The 23153-nt window shown below is 37.2% G+C and overlaps 1 protein-coding gene across 9 annotated transcripts in view; it reads right to left on the bottom strand.

The window, feature by feature from the left end:
* Positions 1–23153, bottom strand: part of LOC5577199 — an 86239-nt gene that overhangs the window by 49985 nt on the left and 13101 nt on the right. The window lies entirely within an intron of this gene.

Here is a 23153-nt window from a genome sequence, read left to right as displayed (position 1 = left end):
ACAAGTGTCGGATTGTTTCGCGTTCTTCGGCAATATTCTCCATCGTAAAAATACCTATCGAGGTCTGTGTTCAGAGTTTTTATAGAGGTCAATGGGCGACCTCTGGCGATTTTTCTTTGCAAAAATAAGTTTTCCCATAGTAAATCCCATACAAACTTTGAACGGCTGGCGCTAAATTATAGTTTCTCCGATCGAGTTGAAATTTTGCACAATTGTTATGGGACCTAAATGCAATCCAAAAAGTGGACTGGAGCGAGAATCTAAATTTTGTCTCACACTAATGGATATGGGTTATGAACGGGGTCCGCGTGGTCTGAAGTGATTAAAATTCTAAACTTGTAGCCAACTCAGTTATTGGGTCACCAAGTGGCTCGGTAGCTTAGTTGGTAAAGCGCTCGTCTAGCATACAAGAGTCCTGGGTTCAAATCCCAGCCGAGCACGTGGATTTTTTTTTTCATAATTTCACCCATAATTTGTCCATCTTTACCACGCGTAATGAGTTAATTAATTTAATAACCATGCGGATTGGATTACCAAACAGCTCAATATAAGCGTCAATTTATAGATTACGTTTGTTTTCGGAAGTTCAAGGAAAATCTTAATAAGCCGTTGGACTCAAGACATGATAGATTATGTTTGTTTAAGTCTGCATGAGTATGAATCTTCTTCATAAACCTCCGAGAGTTACGCTAGTAGAATCGAATACCTTTACTCAAAGTCGTTTTTGAATAACCACAAACAATAGTTGAACTCGAAACTTTTAGAGCACATATTATTCTTTGGGAAATCTTTGCAAACCACTGTAAGCCCCTGTGAGGCCAGTCGGAATCACTATGAGTTCTTTTGGTACATATTGGGAAGTTATAAACACCCCAACAGTAACAATAACATACGACAATTACGCATTTAACGGCAGCACAGAACAGGGAAGTCAAACTACGCGCGCCTCGAGCGTTACATCATATTTCGTTATAAATGAGTTCTCAATGTTGTTTAATTTTTTGTGGGGCTCACAGCGCACCCAGCAGCTTTGAAGAAAGAGCAAGTGAACATGTGGGTTGCTTGCTGCTTTCGGTTTACGGCGTTTGCGGTGAATTGACGACGATGTTTTGCCAACACACGACGGCCGGCTGCCACCAGCATGTTTCGCTTCACTCTCGTGGGAGGCACGGCACAATACAGCAGTAATACGCTTCTCGTCTCCTATGGGCTTGGAGACCGCTACTTTGCGGTTCGTCGTCATCAGATTGGTAGCATATTGCGCAGACGGCAGGCGCCACAAGTGGGACTTTGGGTTTTATGGGACCATTCGGGGGTAATTTGCGCTTGGATTTTGAGTTGAATGCGTTCGATTCGATTCGGGTTTATCGGCAATCATTCGGCGGATATGAGTCAATCCAGTGCAATATTTCGAGAAGAGTTTAAGTTAAGCTCATTTACAAAATTGGCTGGGAATGGGAAATTAATTATGCTGACCTAGTTGGCTTTTGCTTTTTGATTGTTCGCACTGATGGTGACGAAACAGCATTAATTCAGGCTTGCTGGGGTAACGACTAGCTATTAATTATAACATCACTTGAAATCAATCTTCTCAAAAGACTAATTTTTATAAAAATCGTAAGGGACCGTCCATGAATGACGTATCATTTTAGGGATGGGGGGTTGGGTTACGACTTTGCTACGAATCATGTATTAGGTATGGTAAAATAGGCTACGATGGGGGTGGGGGGTGTCAAAAATTGACCAAAAAATGCTACGTCATTTATGAACGGTCCCTAATGTTTTTCTCAATTATCCAGCTGAGCTTGAAACTTCTTTGCTAGACAATTCACGATCTTTTATCTAAATAGGCGTAAGTAATTGGACCATTTTGTATGAACAATCTAAAAAGTTGCATAAGTATTATCCAATACTGCTTTCGATGATGCTATATCAACTGGTGAGCTCGTTTCATGCTCCTGTTCCCAATGAGTTAAATATGGCGGTTTTAATATTGACACAGCGATAGGGATACTACGTACCTATTTGTACTTGTTATTCAGCATCAACCAGTGCATAGTCAATTACGGTCGGAATGAATCTTACTTGAAATTCTGCATAGTGCTGGAATGCAACATGCCTTAATTTTGTTTATTTATTTTTAATAATACAAGATCCCCCAATGGTTTGACATTAGAAGAGTCGACTTTTTCTATAGAGATTGATGCATGACTGTTTGAATTGATGTTACGCGATAAGCATTATGCAAAATCTTTGAATAGTTCGTCATCAAAGCCCTATTGTGCGTTCAGTCATTTCTTTTTCAGACTCTTTCAATTGAAGCAACATTACTAACTTTATTATAATTGGGGACTGTGTAGTTTCTGGATCAACCCTGGGTCCCATACAATAAAGCGTGACAAATCTTGTAATTCAAACCATTCCCATTTTTTGCAAACTCCCAGTTATTTTCTCGTAGAAGTGTAGAGGAATCAACACGCTTCCTTAAAGCGACTTACAGGTCATATTTTCCTTCCATCCTAAATTGACCTGCATTCGAACGTAGCCGGCGCCGGTATTGTTAAGTACAAATAATAGGAATTCCAATACTTGCTCACTGAAAGCGTAACTAATCCCTAGTTGCGTCCTCGTGCAAGTATTGCTGTTCTTTCAAAAAGAGAGTAGTAATTGCGGCGGTCAATCATGCTAATGCTTAACTTTTTTTGATAAGCTTCAGTATTTTTCCTAATTTATGAAGAAGACTTTCCATGTTCTACGGAATAGCTTTCCGAGCACAGCACTAGGGAAAAATTTCCACATTTCTCGTGAAAGCTTTTTCCTGCTATTTGGATAAACTTCTCCAGCTCATTGTAGAAGTATTCTCCAGTTTCTTAGGAAGCTTTTTCAATGTCTAAGCATCGAAGAGAATCCTTCTTGGAATTTCTGGAGACAACTTTTCCTACACAATGGAAATGTTATTAGAGCTTTAAAGAACAATAATATTGAACTGAGGAGGAGTTTTATTCGACTTCTGATATCTCCAGCTCCTTGTGAGAAGTTTCAAGATTTTTCCAACTTTCAAAATTGCAGAAAGTGGACTTCCAGCTGGTTCCAGAACCAAGGAGAAGAAACTCGAGCTCTAGAATAAAGTTTTTATAACTCATTTGAACAACTTTCCCAGCTTTTCAGAGAAGCTTATAGAGCTCTAGTTAAATAGCTTTACTGTTTTACAAGCTTTAGAAGATACTTTTTCCAGCTTTTATTGGAAGTTTTCTTACAAATTCTTGGACCTAGTCGAGTTTAGTACACGCCACTGAAAACGGCCTTACAGTTGAGTTCGAAATCCACTATCTGCCAAAGGATACAAACTCTAATTGGAATTAAATGATATAGTACTAAATTAAATTTTCATTTACTTACAGGTATTTTTACTTTGAACAAGTTTGTACCTTAATCGTAGAGAAGCCTTCCTAGCTTTCAAAGGATTGCTTCCTTTGTTAGGGAAAACATTCCACAAGCTTTGTAGAGAAGCTTTTTATTTTCCGGTAGAAATTTTCTTCAGTTTCTTGGATAAACTTTTTTATCTTTCGGTAGGAGTTGTGCATTCTACAGCTTTTTGATAAAGGTATCTCTGAATTTAAATCTTTCTTTAGAAACTAGTCTTCCAGCTAAAATAAATAGCTTTTCAAACCCCTGGGAGAAGTATTGTCCACCTTCAGAGGGGAGATTTGATCAGCTACTTTTAGAAACGGTTTAAGCTTTTTCATCTTTAGGGAGTAGATTTTTTCAACTTCTTGTAGAAGGTTTTAAAGCTTCAGGACAAAAAAAATAGTTCCACTTTCTGAAAATAAATATCTCCTGCTTCAGCGAGAAGATTTGCATGGGCATAACCAGACGGGGGCAGCGGAGAGTAGTTTCAAAATACTATCCTAGCAAATTGTACAGAAAAGCTGATATGGCTTTTTCAAGGATTTTGCAAATGTCTTCAGGTTTCCTGAGGAAGCTTTAAGGATTTTTGCTATATAATTTTCCAAGCATTCTTGCTCGGACTATTCTAGGAATTACCACAGATATCGCATAAAGAGAAGATATAATTGTTCCAGCAAAAATTATTACAAAAAGCAATTTAATCTAAACATTTTTCTTAGATATTTTAGGTATTTTTTCAAAAATTCATAGAGAGATTTCCAAAATATGGAAATTTCCAAGAGTTTAAAGTTTCAAGAATTTAACCAGAAGTTCCTACAATTTTATGTTTTGATTTCCTCTAGGTATTATAATAAAGTGTACCCGGCACTTCCCGCAGAAGTTTCTTCAGGAGTCAATCCTGTTGCTTCCTTAAATTATTTTTTTCTAATAATTCATCAAAATATTGAAACAAGAATTCTACAAAGGATATTACTATAAGTTATCTATGAATATCTTTAAGAACTCTGCCAAAAATTAATCTGCAAAATATATAGGATATATCAGGAAAGCTATCACTTCCTGGATGTTTTAAATTTCTGCATGTGATATTCAGGCTTGATAATTCTCCTCAACATCATCAGAGTTCGGTGACATACTCTAGAGCAGCGTACTGCCAGTGCCTCTTTGCGAGGGACCCAAAAAATGCTAAGCAGCGAGGCAACGAAAAATGAGCGAGGAAGATGCAGCACAAAAAAACCGAGTTAAATTCCATCAAAAAAGGGTGCTCTCACAACTCCCCGAAGACTGTCTGTTCGGGCGGCAGACTCGAGAGTTCGTTTGAAGTGTGAGTGATGCATCGCAACGAGAGAGAGAGAGAGAGAGAGAGAGAGAGAGAGAGAGAGAGAGAGAGTGTCTGAAAAAATCCTCGCATTTTTCTGCACTCACACTCGAATCGCTTGAGGATCTGTGTTGAAAATTTTGAGTTTATTTTTTTCTCCTCAGAAAAACGGCAAAATCGCCTCCTCTTTTCATCGCAGAGGAGTTTCTATCAAGCCTGGTGATATTCTTAGAAAAAATCCTGGATACACCCTTGGAGGACTTTCTAATAGAATTCCTTGAGAATTTTTAAAGAAACTTATGCATGGACTTTTCAGAAATTTTTGGAAAAATGTATGTTGAAAATGAATGAATCTTTTTCAGCTTGTTCAAATAAATGCTAAGAGATGTTTCCGAGAAAATAATTGTGCGGAGTTTCTAAAAAATCTGCAAAGAAGCTCTTATATGAATCCCTGTAAGAGATTTTGGTTTTCAAATGTGATTCTTTATTCTTGAAATATTTGTTGAAATTAATTCTGAAATGACATAAATTTTCAAAAAAATTTCTGAAAATATATTAAAAGAATGTTTACAATTTTTCTCAAAATCGTCCCTGGAGCAAATTGTGAAGAAATCCTTAGATGTATTTCATGACAAATCTTTAATGAAATTCTTCCAGAGATATCGATAAAATAATCCTTGATAGAATTCTGAAACATGTATGGCAGATTGCTGGAAAAAATACTAGGAAGAATGTCTAAAGGAATATCGCAAAAAGCAAATAGAAATGTAATGTCGAAGAAAATCTTGAAATAGTTTTGAATTGATCCCTGAAATAAACATTGACAGTATTCCTGAAACCCTGTGTGTAATTCCTAAAGGAAATGAAATGAATGTTTAATTGTAGGAACCCTTAAAAAAGTACTTAGAGGAATTCAAGAAAAAAAAAACTAGAAAAATCTTTGGACGAATCTTTGCAATAAATGTTACGATTAAATTGGAAAATATCTGACGGACTCCTCAAACGAATACTTCGAATAACTGTTGAAGGCATGCCTGCAACAATTTTTGAGTTATTTTTGGAAGAAATGTTAGTGGAATTTTTATACTTGAATCCTAGGGGGTGCGAACTGGATATCAACAAGCAGCCAGGCTCCTGTCAAGCTCAAGTTTTCATCAATATGATCCGAGTATGCCTAGAAGTGTGCGGTCATTATTTCGTCACGTTAAAAATGCGTAATATTTTCAGAACGTTTATGAAATATATTTATTTTTAACCTACGGTTAGAAACTATCTGTTTCAGCTGAATCATTGGACTTATTGCCCTCATCAAATTGCAGAAACTTAGTGTAAAGCATTTTAAGTGTGCACCTTGAAAATGGTTTCCTGCGATACAAGCAAACAAAAAACGGTTAGCACTGGTGGAAAAATTTGTATTCACATTGAATGATCAAAATGTTCGAGACCGCACCCCTCAGCTCGAATATATGAAAGTACTGTTTGAACGTGTTATATCTTGTGTCAATAACTGGCCAGGCTCTCTACCAATCCAATTTTTAAACTTTTTACAATATTGATTTTTTCAAACCGGTAATGCTAATGAGGGATTCCACGGAGGCATGCAAGTCGATTCTGATCGACCATTTCAAAAATATCTGAAACTTTGCACAGTTTTTCAGTTCCATCTAAATCGTCATTTTCCGATATCAAATCTTAAAGTTGAGTCACGACTAACTTTTCAAAAGGGTGTATGTGAAAATGGTTCAAAAATATTCAAAAAGCTGCACAGCAAAAACGGTTCGTTCGATTGTTAGACAACTAAAGAAACAAAGTTAGACAACTAAATAAAGATTCCAAAAAAAATACACACAGTAAAAAAAAAAAATTGCATAAAAAAACATCATTTTTGTCACAAAAACTCAGATATCTCAAAACCCTATCGGAATACCAACGTAATTTTTTGAGGGAAAACGGTCCATTATATTAGCTATCTACCATAAAAATTTGGTGATGGTAAGCCAATAAACAAAAAAGTTATGACATTTCAAATATTTCACAAATTTGACACTTAGTGATTTTTTTTTTTTTTTCATTGTTAATTTTTTTTAGGACCGCAGTTTGTTGCTGAATTTTTTGTTAAGGGTACCACATGATGTTAACAAGTTGTTTTCATGATATTTTATTTAATTATTCTTAACTATTATAGCATCTATTAGAAAGTAAGACGCGATCCAGTGTTGTGATCTAAAGTCTTGATAGTGTCATATTTTTTATTGTACGTAACTGAAGAAAAATTCTCTCAATAGTGTTGAAACCTTTTGATAAAAGAAACCTATAAGAAATGTAATATTGAAGACAAAAGCTACAAAAAAGGTTTCTATACAGGTATACGACTAGTTTACCTGCAAAAAGTTTACCTCGTAGAGAACAAGGCGGGTCTATACCCAGGTGATCTAGTATACGTAAAGCAGGTCGGTTTTCTCGGCGCTGGTTTTCTCCACAAAGTTAAAATCTGATTACACCTGGGTATAGACCCGCCTTGGTAGAGAATAGACTTTGTTAATCATATTTGGGAGAAAGCGAGTAACTTCAACAACATCATAAACATGATAGGTACATACCATGAACATACTCACGAAAAAGCTAAAAATATACTACCACTATGGTTATAAAAGATTTAATTGTAAAATTTTTCTTCAGTCAAGCAAACGACACCAAACTAGTCAGTAGAAACTTAAAAGTGATTTTGTTTATTAAAATCTAACGAGCAACATGAGTAGTCGCTTTCTCAACTGTTGCAGGCCGTTTGCAAAAAAAAAAGTGTTCGAAAGAGCTACGAAATCTCACCGAAAGCACCATAGATAAACTGAAAGCGGCTGGTTATGCTCCAATGTCTACATTGAATACAAATTTACGCATTTGTACGTCCTGCCGTTTAAACGTTGACAAACGGGCAATCTGTACATCATCGGTGGATCAGGTTGCAGGAAGTTCGAAAACAACAACAACTGAGGAATTACTAGATGCACCGACAACAACTGAGGAGTTACCAGAAGTACCAAGTGCAGATAGTCTTGCCACGGTACCATCAGCGACATCTGTTTCAACAAATCAATCAGAAGATGAGTGCATCCAGAAGGTCAACATCGAACGCTTCAACGAAGGGATAGCTGGAATAAAAGTGACTCCGATTAAATGGACGAAGATGGGTTACGTCAATTATCCCGAGAAAAAATACCGTGAAATCAACGAAGCTGTACGAAGAAACCTTTTCAAATTAGGACATGAGGATGTGGAAAATACAGACTACGATGAGGTAATTATGAATATGAAGGAAAGGTTCTCGAATCTAGCCACGACAAAGAAAGAAAAATTATTGATTTTGTCGATGCTGCCAAGCTCGTGGTCTATTCAAGACGCCATTGATGAGTTCAAAACCAATAGAAATACAGCAAAAGAGGCAAAACAATTCAAAAATAACTGTCTTGCAACCAAAAATGCTAGGTCGAGTACTTCATTAACAGATGAGACAAAAGAAAAAATAATTCAATATTTGGAAGACGATGAAGTAAGTAGAGCTATGCCTGGCCAAAAAGATTATGTATCTGTAAAAAAAGATGGAAAGCGTCAAGCAATTCAAAAACGATTAATGATGACTACTTTGAAAGAAGCGTATACACGCTTCAAGGAAATTAACGAAAATATTAAGGTAGGTTTTTCCTCATTTGCAAGCCTTCGTCCAAGGCAATGCAAGCTTCTATCCAATTCAGGAACACATAATGTTTGTGTGTGCACAACACACGAAAATATTAACCTAATCTTACATAGTTTGAAAAGAATCAATTTATTAAAATGTTAAAATGTTAACTGGTAGTCTTTTGTGTGAAAATACAACATCAAATTGCTATCTACGATCTTGTTCGGATTGTCCAGATTCTTCATCATTGGAAAATACTTTATTCGCTGAGTTTGAAGAAAATTATATTGATCAGTTATCATTTGAGCAATGGGTGACCACGGATAGGTGTGACCTAGAAACTATTGTAAAACCTGTAGATGAGTTTGTGTCATTTTTTTGCTTGAAATTAGAAAGTTTAATTCCTCACGACTTTATTAAAACAGAGCAATCCCGCATTTTAAAAAATACGAAAAATACATTACAAGATGGTGAATTTTTAGTCATTTGTGATTTTTCTGAAAACTATAGCTTTGTATTGCAAGATGAAGTGCAGTCCCATCACTGGAACGTACAACAAGCTACAATTCATCCATTCGTTATTTATTTCAATGGAAGTACGCAAATTGAACATTTTAGTTTTATTGTAATTTCCGAAGATTTAAGACACGACTCAGTATCTGTAATTTTTTTTCTTTCCCAATTGATTAACTTTTTACGCGTTGATAAGGATAAAGAAATCAGAAAGATATATTTCATGTCTGATGGAGCAGCATCGCAGTACAAAAATCGTAAGAATTTTTCGAGCCTATGTCAATTTAAATCAAAGTACGGAATTGATGCAGAATGGCATTTCTTTGCTACGTCACATGGCAAAGGTCCTTGTGATGCTATTGGAGGAACCATAAAGCGCATGGCCACAAGAGCAAGTTTAGCCAAAGAACGTGAGCATCCAATTAAAACTGCAAAAGAACTATTTGATTGGGCGAATCGCAGAAAAGAAGAAGATTTAACAAAATTATCATTTTGTTTTACTACTACTGAAGAGTACGAATTAACGGCATCAGAGCTCAGCGAGCAATACAATAACGCGAAAACGATCCAAGGAACCCAAAAATTTCACTGTTTCATTTCATTGTCAGAAAATAAAATTAAAGCAAAACTATACTCGAACTGTACTGATAATGATGCAAAAGTGTTCGATATTGTAAAAAAAATTGAATAACAATAAATAAATAAGGCTGATACAAATATTAAATTTCTTTTATGTCCGAGACCACTTGGAAGGTACGAGGGGGGGGATAAAAATAAATAAGGAACAAAAAAATTAAAAAGGAAAAAAAAGTTATTTTTCGAATTTTTATTTTTAACGATAATTGTTAAACTTTTTAAAAACGTCCTCTGGATCATTATTTTACTTGTTTTTTACTTTAAAAATTGAAAAAAACCTAACTGATGTCAAAAAAATGATGAATCTTTTTTTTTCTCCCCTTCAAAATTTTCGGATTTTTGAAGGGGGGGGTGACATAAAAGAAAATTAATATTTGTATCAGCCTAAATAAGTATTAATAAAATGTTTTCATGATCTCATAACGCATACCCAAATCCAAAACTTTTAAAGTTTATATATAACATTTAGAAACTCATCGATCATACTCTAAAAAAAATATCCTGGTAAAAAAAAAAATATTTTCGTGTAATCTGTTAATTCATTTTAATTTATACATATATACATATACATATAATATTTATACATATAATATACATAATACTAATGAATACATGAAAACGACTTGTTTAATTCACGCAAGGCCCTTAACAATAAAATCAGCAACAAACTGCGGTTCCCGTAATAATTTACACCGAAAAAAAAATTTTGTTTCTACTAAATGTGAAAATTGTGACATGTTTGAAATGTCATAACTTTTTTGTTTATTGGTTTACCATCACCAAATTTTTATGGTAGAGGTTTGGCTAATATAATGGACCGTTTTCCCTCAAAAAATTACGTTGGTATTCCGATAAGGTTTTGAGATATTTGAGTTTTTGTGTCAAAAATTATGTTTTTGAATGCAAAAAAAAAAAAAAAAATTTACTGTGTGTATTTTTTTTGGAATCTTTATTTAGTTGTCTAACTTTGTTTCTTTGGTTGTATAACAATCGAACGAACCGTTTTTGCTGTGCAGCTTTTTGAATATTTTTGAACCATTTTCACATACACCCTTTTGAAAAGTTAGTCGTGACTCAACTTGAAGATTTGATATCGGAAAATGACGATTTAGATGGAACTGGAAAACTGTGCAAAGTTTCAGCTCAATAGAAAAAAATGAATTAAAAAATTTACCAAATTTCGGTGCTGTTGCTTGGAATCACTCTAATGACAAGCTAATCAGAAAAAAATGAACCAAGAAGGTTTTCAAACTTCACTTTGCTAACTGTGAATAAAAAATAAGGATGGATGTCTTTCATAGTTTAAAGTTTTGTTCAAAAATGGTGCAAATATTGTTGTTAATCATAATCAATTAAATAACATTTTTGTAGTGCTTGATTTCAAATCAAATTTTTGACGACTTCTCCCATAAAAAAATCTGTTTTACCGGTGATGAATTTCTGTGGACATTTCGGCGAATTTTAGTAGGGTTCCTTGAAAGGTATCTGACTACTCTATGGCATATTTCTGTAAAAAATGCTTTCTATAATTCTTGGATTTCTGAAGAATTTCCACCAAAACTTAACGAAATCATAGAAGTACATTCCAATACAACATGATTTAAGGTTACAAGCTAAGATTTGCGTGAAACTTATATATTCTCATGTCGCCAACTGCGAATATTTTTGCGAGTTTACATGAAAAGTTTCACTAAAGGCTGGAGCCAGCTTTCTACATAGCAACACATTCCTACAGGGTAGGCTTTACGCTACTCAACTTTTCACCATATTTGGATTACCATCCAGGGAAAGATAAAGTACAAAGCGTACAGCCATCCTACCGTAACGTCGAACCACTTTTTGTCCGTTCGTACTCCTATATTTGATCATTGCTATATTTGCGATAAGAACGCTTGATACAGAAGAAAAAAAAAACACTCATCCAAGCAAAGTTCTACCCTTCCATCGTTCTGCGGTCAACGGTTGGAAATAGAGTGATATACCTCTATATGACGAAACTCTTCTATCTACTAACCGCCACTATGTATCATATTTTGTTTGCTTTCTGCAGGATTGCTGGCAGCCAAAAATCGATTTTTCATCATTCTTTTCAACGAAACGTCGGTCGGTCGGTTGGTGTTGGTAGCCCGGTAGCAGCTGATGGCTTTGAATTTGAAACGTAAACGAGCTGTCTTCGTTCGGTCGTTCGCAGCTCAGCTCAAGTGGCTGCCGCTACTCATGTTTCATGTACGTGTGCATATTAGGGTGGCATGTAATGATCAAACTACACAAATTTTGAGATACACCCCCCAAATTGGTTGCTTTGAATCCAATGAAGCTATTGTAAAAGTTTGGGCGGAATCCGTTAGCTAAGGTTTAGTGCAAAATGTGTATGGAAGATCAGAACAATTGCTATAGTGCTTAGTGGTGTGAAACCTTAAATAAAATTACAGAATCTATTTTTTTGGAAGTATAACTGTAAAAAAAAACTCTCAAGGGATGTCCGAAAGAGTCCCTAAGAGTGTTCCGAATGAAATCTCTGGAGAAATGACTAGTAGAATTCCTAAAACTTTCCCTCCAGGAATCTATGAATAAAGTCCGAAAAGAATTATCGACAACGAATTTGAATTAACAGCAAGGATATAGGGAAAAAATGACATTGAAGACAATTTCAATCAAAAAAAGTCTAATGAAGTATTGAAAAAAGAGACTTATTAGAGTCTTATAATAAATTTGTGACGAATCCCTAAAAAATGGCTTGCTGGCCTGCAAATGAACAAATTTGGAGGGTGTCACTTAAGATTTTTGTATGATGATCATTGAGCCACCCTAGTGTACATACTCTGTGGCTATCTCGGTTTCCATCGAGTGAGTTATAAGAGCGGCACTGCCTACACTTACTTACTTTGGTGAGCAGACATTGTTTATTTATCAATGGCGAACCAATTAAAAACAACACAGAATCGAGGTTCAATGTCACGGTGGGCGACACTTGTTCTATACGCGCGTGAATCCTTGCCAGGCGTGACGTGTGAACCATGCCGCGATTCCCGGAAGTTTCGCGTGGTGACCATGACAAAGGAGGTACAGCCGGTCGGACACCGAAGAACTGTGAAAGCCGATACTAACAACCAGTTGAGTGGTCGGTGATAATTGGCTTTCCACTCATTAGCACTCTCATCCTCATTTCGCCATCATCGTGACTATCCGGTGCATTTTAGTAGACACAGGCATAGCCACCAGTGGAGTGTAATCGTGACGGAAAAGTGAGTGCTTCCGTGCATTATAGTACGCCTCTTCCAACCGTGGACCACAGATTATGGCCTCGTTTGCAGGAGATATAATGCATCTACAGTTCAATGTAATGGTCATGCATTAGCAGCCACGTAACATTGTATCTATGTATGTACCAAGTGTGCATCGCACTATTTTCCACGATAGGCAACAGTGCTAGTTAGTAGACCAGAGCGCCCACCAGTTAGAAAAGAGGTGGATTATCTGCCCTGGAGGGAAACGCCTCTCGAACTAATCACCAGATTACAAGTATGTGATGAACGCTCTCTGCAGCTAGTTGAGATTGCGCGGGGGGCTTTTACCGGGGGGGGCCTGGCGCTTCATCTTCGAGTGGTCATGATTTTCCGTGCATCAGAAGTGAAAAGTATGGGTGTATAGAAGGTAGAAGTCAGGAATCACATTTGAAAAGGTTCGACCCTGACATCATGGGTTGTTCTACTTTGATGAAAGCACTGTATACGATGTGTATAACTTTGCATATCCCTAGCCCTAATTTAAATATATGAGAACTGTCGAAGTCATATTAAATTCTAATAACTAATCAATGTTGTAATATATGCTTCGTTTCATGAAGTATAAAAGCAAGATTATATATCAGGAAGCTTTGAAACGCTGAAAAACCAATGTCAAAGACATTATTCTTTTAAACAGGCAAGATTATAAAATGGACATTTATAAAGTTCCGATTATGTCTAAAGGGGTCGTCCATAAATGACGTAGCTTTTTAGGGGGGAGGGGGGTCTTCACGAATTTGTGACGATGTGTGACGAGGGGGAGGGAGGGGTCCTAGCTAGTGGACGTAGCATTCTAAATCACTTTGGTAAAATAAGAGGCGCTGAAAAATGGCATACAATTATTTTTTATCAAACTTGTTTTTTTTACCTATAAAGTTGGGTTACTAAATGATGATTCAGCTTCATAACATCCATATGACAAGATTGAAGAAAATCTAAGAAATTTTAGATTTTTTTGATAAATGCCATCAACTTACTTTTACTTTTGCTGGCTCTACGTCCTTCAAGACATGACCTGCGCCACAATGTTTCGCCAACAAACTCGGTCCATGGCTACTATGATGAAATGCGATCAAACAAATTTCTTGAAAGCTTCAAATAATCATGTAAACATTATATTTTATTTATGTCCTAATAAATTAATTTATAAATCAACAAATTAAAAGTTAAATAAATAATTTAAAAATCAATGCTTTAACGACTTGGAAAACTTTGGATTTTCTGACAAAGCTTTAAAAAACATATGTTTGTTCTTGCTAATATAACATTAAAACAAGATATTTATTCCGTGATTTATGCTTTCAATGTTGCAGAAGATCTTCACCCTATCAACTCATCAATTTGTTTTGATCAATCAATAATCAATAATCTTGATAAAATAGCCTGGACAATAGATTTGAGTGTTATCGAAATTGTTCTATCATTCAATTTTCTTAAAAACTCGGTAATTTGAAGAAAGATTAGTTTCATTATATAATTGTTTCATATAGGTGGTGCAAGATTATTTCAGTATGGGGAACGATAATGAAGTTTAGCTGACATATTAATAAAGATGAATAATTTGTTTAATAATCGCTAAGTTTCCAAATATTATAAGTGTAATATTTTATATATCTGGCCACTGATTGCTGAATCGAATTGCATTTGGATAATAATGATGAATATCCATTTCGCATTAAGATGTTTCAATAATGTTGATCATTTTCATTGCAATCTATTTCCTAACAAAGAATAATTTAAAAACAATCTATTTTATTCGTTATTGTTAGGTTCATCAAACCAATTAGAGATTTTTCCTTTTTTTCTACATTTTCAGTTGTAAACTAGTTTTTTGTGGTATACAATTCAGCCAACATCTTTAGTTTATTCAAAACTATTTTGCAAATTACTCTTGAGCGCTACTGTATATCAAACAATTATCCGTTAGATTATCATTACGTTTCAGTCAGTAATTAATATCAAACTTTGTATTGAACTTCTGAATTCCAATTTTTTGTTTTGACCAAATTGTTAAGGAAAACTAATTAAAAAATGATAGGGGGGGGGGGGGTTGCTTGATATGCTACGTATTTTCCAAGGGGGGGTATCAGCATTTGTGACGAAATGCTACGAGGGGGGAGGGGGGTGTAAAAAATCAGTGAAAAAATGCTACGTCATTTATGGACGACCCCAAACAACCCGTCTGCGAAAATTTTGCATACAACGGCGATTTTGTTTTCATTTATAATCACGTTCCTACGAAACTTTAAAGCGAACAGCTTAGGTACTTGCAAATTGCATGATACTGATGACCGGAAAAATGCCTAAATTTATGCTCTGACTACAGACAAACAGACGTAACACTTAGAACAAATCTCGATCAAAATCATAGTCACGAGAACATGTACGCCCAATGCTAAAATTAGTGTATTTGGCTGACGGGCCAACAGATGGCGGTAGTGTGTAAACGTCAAACGCGAACAAAAAGGATGCGAGCGCCGCGGGTGGGGGATTGGCCACCTACCATATATTTGAAACGACCGTTAAAAAGGTGGTCGATGGACAATGAAGAGAGTGTGACGTCGGTTTGTCTGTGCTCTGACCATACTCTATAGAGCACGTGGCCTCAATACTGTTGTAATGTTCTAATCTGAAATATTTACAGCTGTATATGCTGTTGTAGTGTTGCTTTTGTTGTGAAATGTTTCAAAAGTTCCAGAAGATTCTATGAATAAAGGAGTATAATCCAGACTTGATAGAAACTTCTCTGCGATGCAGGTACTCTCTCTCCCTCATTGCGATGCTCACCATCACTCACACTTCAAACGAACTCTTGAGTCTGCCGCCCGAACAGACAGTCCTCGGGGAGTTGTCAGAGCACCCTTTTTTAAGGTAATTTACTCTGTTGTGTTTTGTGCTGCATTTTCCTCGCTCATTTTTCGTTGCCTCTCTGCTTACCATTTTTTCGCTCCCTCCCAAAGAGGCAAAGGCAGCACACTGCTCTAGAGTATGCCCCTGAACTCTGATGATGTTGAGGAGAATTATCAAGCCTGGTATAATCTTATCAAAAATTCTTGAATATTATCCTGAATAGCTGTTGCCCTGTTGTATGATGTATTGTCATTTTTCAAAATCAGAGATGTGATGAAAATATCATAAACTCATGAAAATATCGAGTCATGGAACAGGAATGTTATAGAAAGTTGTCTCTTACACCATAATAAGCTTAAATTTTTGTTTTTAGTATGGATCCATGAGTCGATATCAAGGTTTACTGTAAATTAATGAAACTCGAATCATTGGCGCATATTCATCTCATTCATATTTATCATGTTTTTGCATATGTCGAGCTCGTTTTTGAACCTGAGTTGGAACTGGAGAAACACGTTCCACATTTTTAACACCAACCCGATTCAAGTTCGACCGAACTACAGTTTACTTGAAGTTGATTTGTTTACGTTTCAGTCGACAACCAAATTCCTAAACACACGACAATGATGAAGGGTTCGAGGATATTCTACGAATTGGAATGAACAATGTTCCAGAAAACTCTAGAATATTCTGTCAAAAAGCTCAAAAAGTGTTCCACGATTTGCAATTTGTTTAAATATTAAAATTGACTATTGCAGCGCTCTTATATTGCTGTTGTAGCGCTCAATGAAACTTTTCGGTGAAACATTTCATAGCGTTACTGACAGACAGACAACTCTGGGATTTTATATACATGATAATGATAAGACTCCCTCTTCGAGGCATCCGCAAATACTCCATTACCAAATCACTGCCTGACGCAATGTCGAGAAGAGAGCTATCCCAAAATAGATAATATTGTGCTTATCGCGATGGCAGTACAAAGTGAAACAGCTGCCGAAAAAAATCGGTATCCAGCAAAAGACGCCAACGGCGAAGGAGCACAGCATGCACTGTCTAATATGCATGACGCGAAACAATAGTTGAAAGTTATGTCGACTCGCATGGTTTAGGTAGGCTAAACCCTCGAACATTCTTGCCCTAATTTTTAGCGAACTCCTGCCGAATTCCGAGTAAAAAATTCACGAACTTCACGCGAGATCCATGGATTATTGCACCTAGCAACCGGTCACGGATTTCTGGAATGATTGTTGAAAATTGGTAGGTTCTTTTTGGAATTCCTGAAGAAATTCTTGAGATAACTTAGACATCACAAGATTCATGGCGAATTATTCTCAAAATATATGGTTAATTTCCAATACACAACATTTTAGGCGCATTTCTGACATAATTTCCAACGAGTTCTGATTTAACGGATTCCTTGAGAGATATAAGATGCATTTGTCTGGTGATCTTGAATAAATTCCTTGCAAGACTCTTGGTTTAGACATATTTAACACTTGAGAAATGTCGAGAACCGGAAAAGATCCTTGACGGATTCAAGCCGCAATTTAAGAAGCAGATTTATCTTGATATCTTCGGTAAGATCTCTGTTGGAATTCGAGAATGATGCTTGGAATATATTTAGGTTATTCCTGGCAGGATTTTGTGCAGGTTCTTATTAAGATTACCAATTATTTTTCACCAGATTCTTGGTAATTGGGGATTCTTTCCTTGTTTCTCAATTTTGTTTTGTACAATATTTCTGGCGGATTATTGGCCTTCTGTAGATTTCATGCCGTTTTTTGACGATACTTGATAAATATTTTCTGGGATTATTACTTATATCCTTCTATGAAAAATCATGAGATTTGAAATTCAAAATACGAACGATTTAAGAGATTCGACAGATTCGAGGGATATGAGAGATTTGACAAGTATGACAGATTCGAAAGATACGAGAGATTCGATTGACAAGAGAGACAAGAGAGATTAAATATATTTGAGAGATTCCAGAAATTCGAGAGGTTCGAGAGATTCAAGAGATATAAGAAATTTGAGAGATTTGAAAGATTCGAGAAGTTTGGAGAGGTTCGAGAGATATGAGAAATTCGAAAGATTCAAGGGATTCAAGAGAAATAAGAGTTTAGAGCAATTCAAGTGATTCATGAGATACAAGAGATTCGAGAGATTCGGGAGGTTTGAGAGATTTGAGAGATTCAAGGGATATAAGAGTTTAGATAAATTCGAGAGATTCGAGGGATTCCATACAAAGTCGTTGGTAGATTCCTTGATAGTTTCTTTACGGATTTCTGAGCAGCTTTCAAGTAGCGACCTTTCAAGATCCTTTGGATTTGTAAGGAAAATTTTCAACGGTTTTATATGGAAGTTCGCAATGCATTTCTGAAATTTTTCTTCTTCTTCTTGCCATTACTTCCTCACTGGGACAGAGGAATCTATGACAAAAGGTCGAAAGACAAAAGGTAGAAAAGACAGAAGGTCGAAAGACAAAAGTTCGAAGAACAAAAAAGAAGCGACAAAAGGTCGAAAATCTTTTTTCTAAGAAGGAAAAATTTCCCACCAAGCAAATCACTTTCGACCTTTTGTCCTTTCGACGTTTTGTCTTTCAACCTTTGTCCATAAACCGGGACAAAGCCTGCTCCTCAGCTTCTTATTCAATGAGCACTTCCACAGTTATTTCCTGAGAGCTTTCTTTGCCAAATTTGCCATTTTCGCATTTGTATATTGTGTGGGAAGCACGACGATACTTTATGCCCAGGGTGGTTAAAGAAATTTACATTACGGAAATCCTGGACCGGCCGAGAATCGAATCCAGACAACCTTCAGCATAACGTGGCTTTGTAGCCGCGGACTCTAACTACTCGGCTAAGGAAGGCCCCCATTTCTGCAAATAATATTGACGAATTGGGGGAACGAGAAAATCATTGATAGAATTTTGGACACCTTTGTGACGATGTATTGAACTAAAATTTCTGCAGGATGATTTCTTGCAATCTCCGTAGCAAAGCACAATCAATCAATCAGAAGCATGGGAGTTTCTCTTCCAGAAACTTGGGAGCTTCTTTTCCAGAAGCTTAGAAGCTCCTCTTCCAGAAGCTTAGAAGCTTCTCTCCCAGAAGCTTAAAAGCTTCTCTTTCAGAAGCTTAAAAGCTTCTCTTCCAGAAGCTTAGAGCTAGAAAGCTCTTGCTGAAACTTAGAAGCTTCTCTTTCTGAAGGTTGAAAGCTTCTCTTCCATATGCTTGGAAACTTCTTTTCCAGAAGCTTGAAAGGTTTTCTTCCAGAAACATGGAAGCTTCTCTTCCAGAAGCTGGGAAGCTAGGAAGTTTCTCTTGTAGAAGCTGGGAAACTTCACTTGTAGAAGCTGGGAAGCTTCTCTTCCAACAGCTGGGAAGCTTCATTTTCAGAAGTCTGGAAGCTTCTTTCTCTGTAGCTGGGAAGCTTCCCTTCCAAAAGCTTGGAAGCATTTTTTTCTAGAAGCTTATAAGCTTCTCTCACAGAAGCTTGGAAGCTTCTCTTCTAGAAGCTTGTATGCTCCTCTTCCAAAAGCTGGGATGCTTCTCTTCCAGAAGCTTGGAAGTATTTGTACAAAAAACTTGGAAGCTTTTCTTCCAGAAGTTTGGAAGCTTCTCTTCCAGAAGCTTGGAAGCTTCTTTTTCAGAAGCTTGGAAGCTTCTCTCCCAAAAACATGAAAACTTCTCTTCCAGAAGCTAGGAAGCTTCACTTCCAGAAGCTGGGAAGCTTCTTTTGTAGAGACTAGTAATTTTCTCGTCCAGAAACATGAAAGCTTCTCTTCCAGAAGCTGGGAAACTTTTCTTCTAGAAGCTTAAGTAGGGAAGCTTATCTACTCAAATTTAAATTTTCAGTTCCAGAAGCTGGAAAACTTTTTCCCAGAAGCTGCAAAACTTCTCTTCTTAGAAGTTTCGCTTTAATAAGCTGAGAAGGTTTTTTTTTCAAGAAGCTTGGAAACTTCTCTTCCAAAAGCTCTTAAGATCCTTTTTAGAAGCTGGGAAGCTTCTCTTCCAGAAGCTTGGAAGCTTCTCTTCCAGAAAGAACGCGTAAATATGAATCTCACCCTAAGCAAGGGGTAGTATCTAAACTTCCAAAATGATGGAATTTCCCCAAGCAATTTCCACGATCGTTAGCTCGCCATTACTGTCACCATCCATCCATATATTACTGTCACTGTCTATTTTTTCATCCGCGACGACGACGACGACGACGACAAAGCAGTAAAAAAAAGTGGAAAACCGTCACACCGCGTGCTCAGCTAGAGCGTCAACAACCGCGAGAACATCATCGCTTGTCGATCAAACGTCTGCAGGTCAGGCTTGCATACAGTTAGTGGGTTCACCTAGATATAGCTATCTAGCTAGTTGGGGATGCATGCATGGTGACGAAATGACGAAAGGAAGAGAAACATTAAACTGAGAATGATCCGAAGCGGTCTTGCGTCATGAAAAGTGTTAAGTTCTTTCGTTGGTGAACGTGTGATCGTCGACACTCGTCTTTGATGTTGGTTACGATAGGGTCCGTGGTATCGGATGTCTGATATGATATCATTAAAATAGCTTCATTATCTCGATGATTTTTTGAGAATATTCCAACTATCCTAATGATTTTGTGACTCAGAAAAGCAATATTGGATTGTAATCTATGTATGAGAAAGAGTCTGCCATAGACAATCTGCTATTGGAATGGCATAGTTTATGGACGAGGGGGCCCAGATAGCCGTAGCGGTAAACGCGCAGCTATTCAGCTAGACCAAGCTGAGGGTCGTGGGTTCGAATCCCACCGGTCGAGGATCTTTTCGGGTTGGAAATTTGCTCGACTTCCCAGGGCATAGAGTATCTTCGTGCCTGCCACACGATACACGCATGCAAAAATGGTCATTGGCATAGTAAGCTCTCAGTTAATAACTGTGGAAGTGCTCATGAGAACACTAAGCTGAGAAGCAGGCTCTGTCCCAGTGGGGACGTAACGCCAGAAAAGAAGAAGAAGAAGTTTATGGACGACTCCAAAGCCGTTCCGGCGCAAACTAGGTAATCGAGTTTTCTATTCATCATGTAATTTAGAGCGATGTAGGCTACTAGTGCGGAGCACCATAGATAGGACGGATACAGTCAATTCTTCACAAATTGATACCTTCTGTAGTGGAAAAGGGGGAACACTACAAATGTATATTTTGTAGCTAACAAGAGTTTCTCGCTTCAATTGCGTCTTTGCTCCCAAGTCCCCACAATCCCTTCAATATCGCAATGGAACGCCTTGACTGTAGCTTCGATCTCTGTACTGCGGCGACCCGTGGTTTATGATGCTTTCCAAATGAGCCAGAACAAACGACTTCGAACGACATAACGATGGACGGGTCGGTGAAATAAGAACCGGCTCCATTGCCCCATTATCATCAGCGTGGTTTCCCTGCTGCCAGAAGACACGCGCTCACATAGTTTGCATAACTAGGTGATGTATAGATTAGCTGTGAATGCATCCTCTGCTCTTCGATCTACATATAGATATAGATAGGTAGGTGGTGGACAGAGAGCATACGAAGTAGGCGCTGACTGACTTGATGCAGCAATGCGATGACGAAGAGGTCTTTGTAGGGAGCCGGATCCTATTCTCGGCACTATTGATTCGCTTCGGCATACCAGAATGAATCTTGGACCTGCCCAAGTAGTTCTTTACCCTAGGTAGGGTTTGCTGTCGGCGACGAAAGAATCGATTCGTTAGGTAAACTGTGGCGGCAAACGAGAAGAAATATTGTTGTTTCCGAACACGTGACCTGATTTCCGCGTGCGGCATCTTCCGAGTAATGCTACCTGCGACTATATTTTGCAGAGCAAGTTGTGGACCCGGTGATGCAGTGTGGAAGTGCTTGCAACCGCATATACTCGTACTCAATAAGTTGAGGATTAACAGAGTTCAGCTGGAAGTAAATACTAAGCACATGAATGAGAGTAAATAATAAAGAAGACAACTACAGTTAACTCTTCATAGCTCGATAAAAAGGAATACAGTTAACTCTCCCTTACTCGATATTCCGTATCTCGATATCGAGTTAGAGAACCATAGTAAAAGTTGGTTTTCATGGCCAACTCGATGGTCCCTTGGAACGCAGTTGCACTGCTTTTGTGTTCTGTAAACTCGATACCTCCCTAACTCGATGGTCCCTTCAATATCGAGTAATGGAGAGATGACTGTATTTGTTCTACAACTCGCTATCAAGATTGGAACATCGAGCTATGAAGAGTTGACTTACAACCATTTACACTTGTTCTTCATTGTTTTGCCTTACATACCAACTGGTTAAGAGCCTACGTTTCAACTCAGCTATTTTCCACATCTCTGGAGTTATTCAATATCTCAACATTACATATTTTAGAATTCTTTATCTTTATAATCGCCTGTCTTGATATATATATATACTTTCATTAACAAAATGTAGATAATTAACTGTAGTACTGTAGTACATTCGACCAAACTGGAATTCAAATTCAGTCGCATTCAGTAAAGACTTGCTTTGTAGTTGCATTTCAACCAACAGAGCTAAGAAAGGCCCCACCCAGCTTACAGTGCTCAAATTGTGGCGCTCAGAACGCAAAAGCCGATAGGCAGAACGAATCCAGTATGACGATTGCTAGCCTAATTTAATGTGTTTATTGATTTGGTGCTTCATTTACATGCCAACGGCGAAGTGTATTGCGCTGGCTCGAGATTAAGTTGATATGCATTTGCAGGACGGCTTTTAATTGACAGCCTAGAGAGAGGGGTGGATTGCGAACAAATGATCTTCTATGCTATTTTTAGCGCAGCTACTCAGCTTGATTGGCAATTTCTTTCACATTCATTGGTTTTGTAATTGATTTGGATTTGTTTACTCAAACCCCCTTTGGAAGCTTGATGTAAGGTTAGTCACATCAAATGTCACAAATCCAATTATGAAAAGAGAATTTGAATTTACTTCTTTCTTATTAGACGGTCACTACTGAACTATAATTTTAGAGGGAAGCTACTGAAAAGAGATTACAAGTTTCTTCTACAACACAAAATCTTGCAGACTCTCAATTTGTCATCTAGATTATGTCACTTTCTATGTTTGGTTCGCCAAAAATTAAAATCTTCCCTAGAAGCTTAAAAGATCATCTTCCTAAAACTGGAAAATTTTTTGTTCCATGAGCTGGGAGGCTTCTGTTTCATGAGTTGGGAAGCTTCTTTTACAGAAGCTGGAAAGCTTATCTTCCAGAAGCCTAGAAGATTTTCTTCCAGAAGCTGGAAAGCTTATCTTCCAGAAGCTTGGAAGCTTCTTTTCCAAAAGCTGGGAAGCTTCTTTCTAGTAGTTGAGCAGTTTTTCTTTCCAGAAACTGAAAATCTTTCTTCCGGAATCTTCTTTAGGGAAGCTTCTCTTCCAAAAGCTGGAAAGTTCCTTATCCAGAAACTGGAAAGTTTCTCTTCCAGAAGCTGGGAA

This window comes from Aedes aegypti, chromosome 1 (genome assembly GCF_002204515.2).
Source record: "Aedes aegypti strain LVP_AGWG chromosome 1, AaegL5.0 Primary Assembly, whole genome shotgun sequence".
NCBI lineage: Eukaryota > Metazoa > Arthropoda > Insecta > Diptera > Culicidae > Aedes > Aedes aegypti.
The sequence above is the reverse complement of the archived record's forward strand: the minus strand, read 5'-3'. Positions and strand labels throughout refer to the sequence as shown.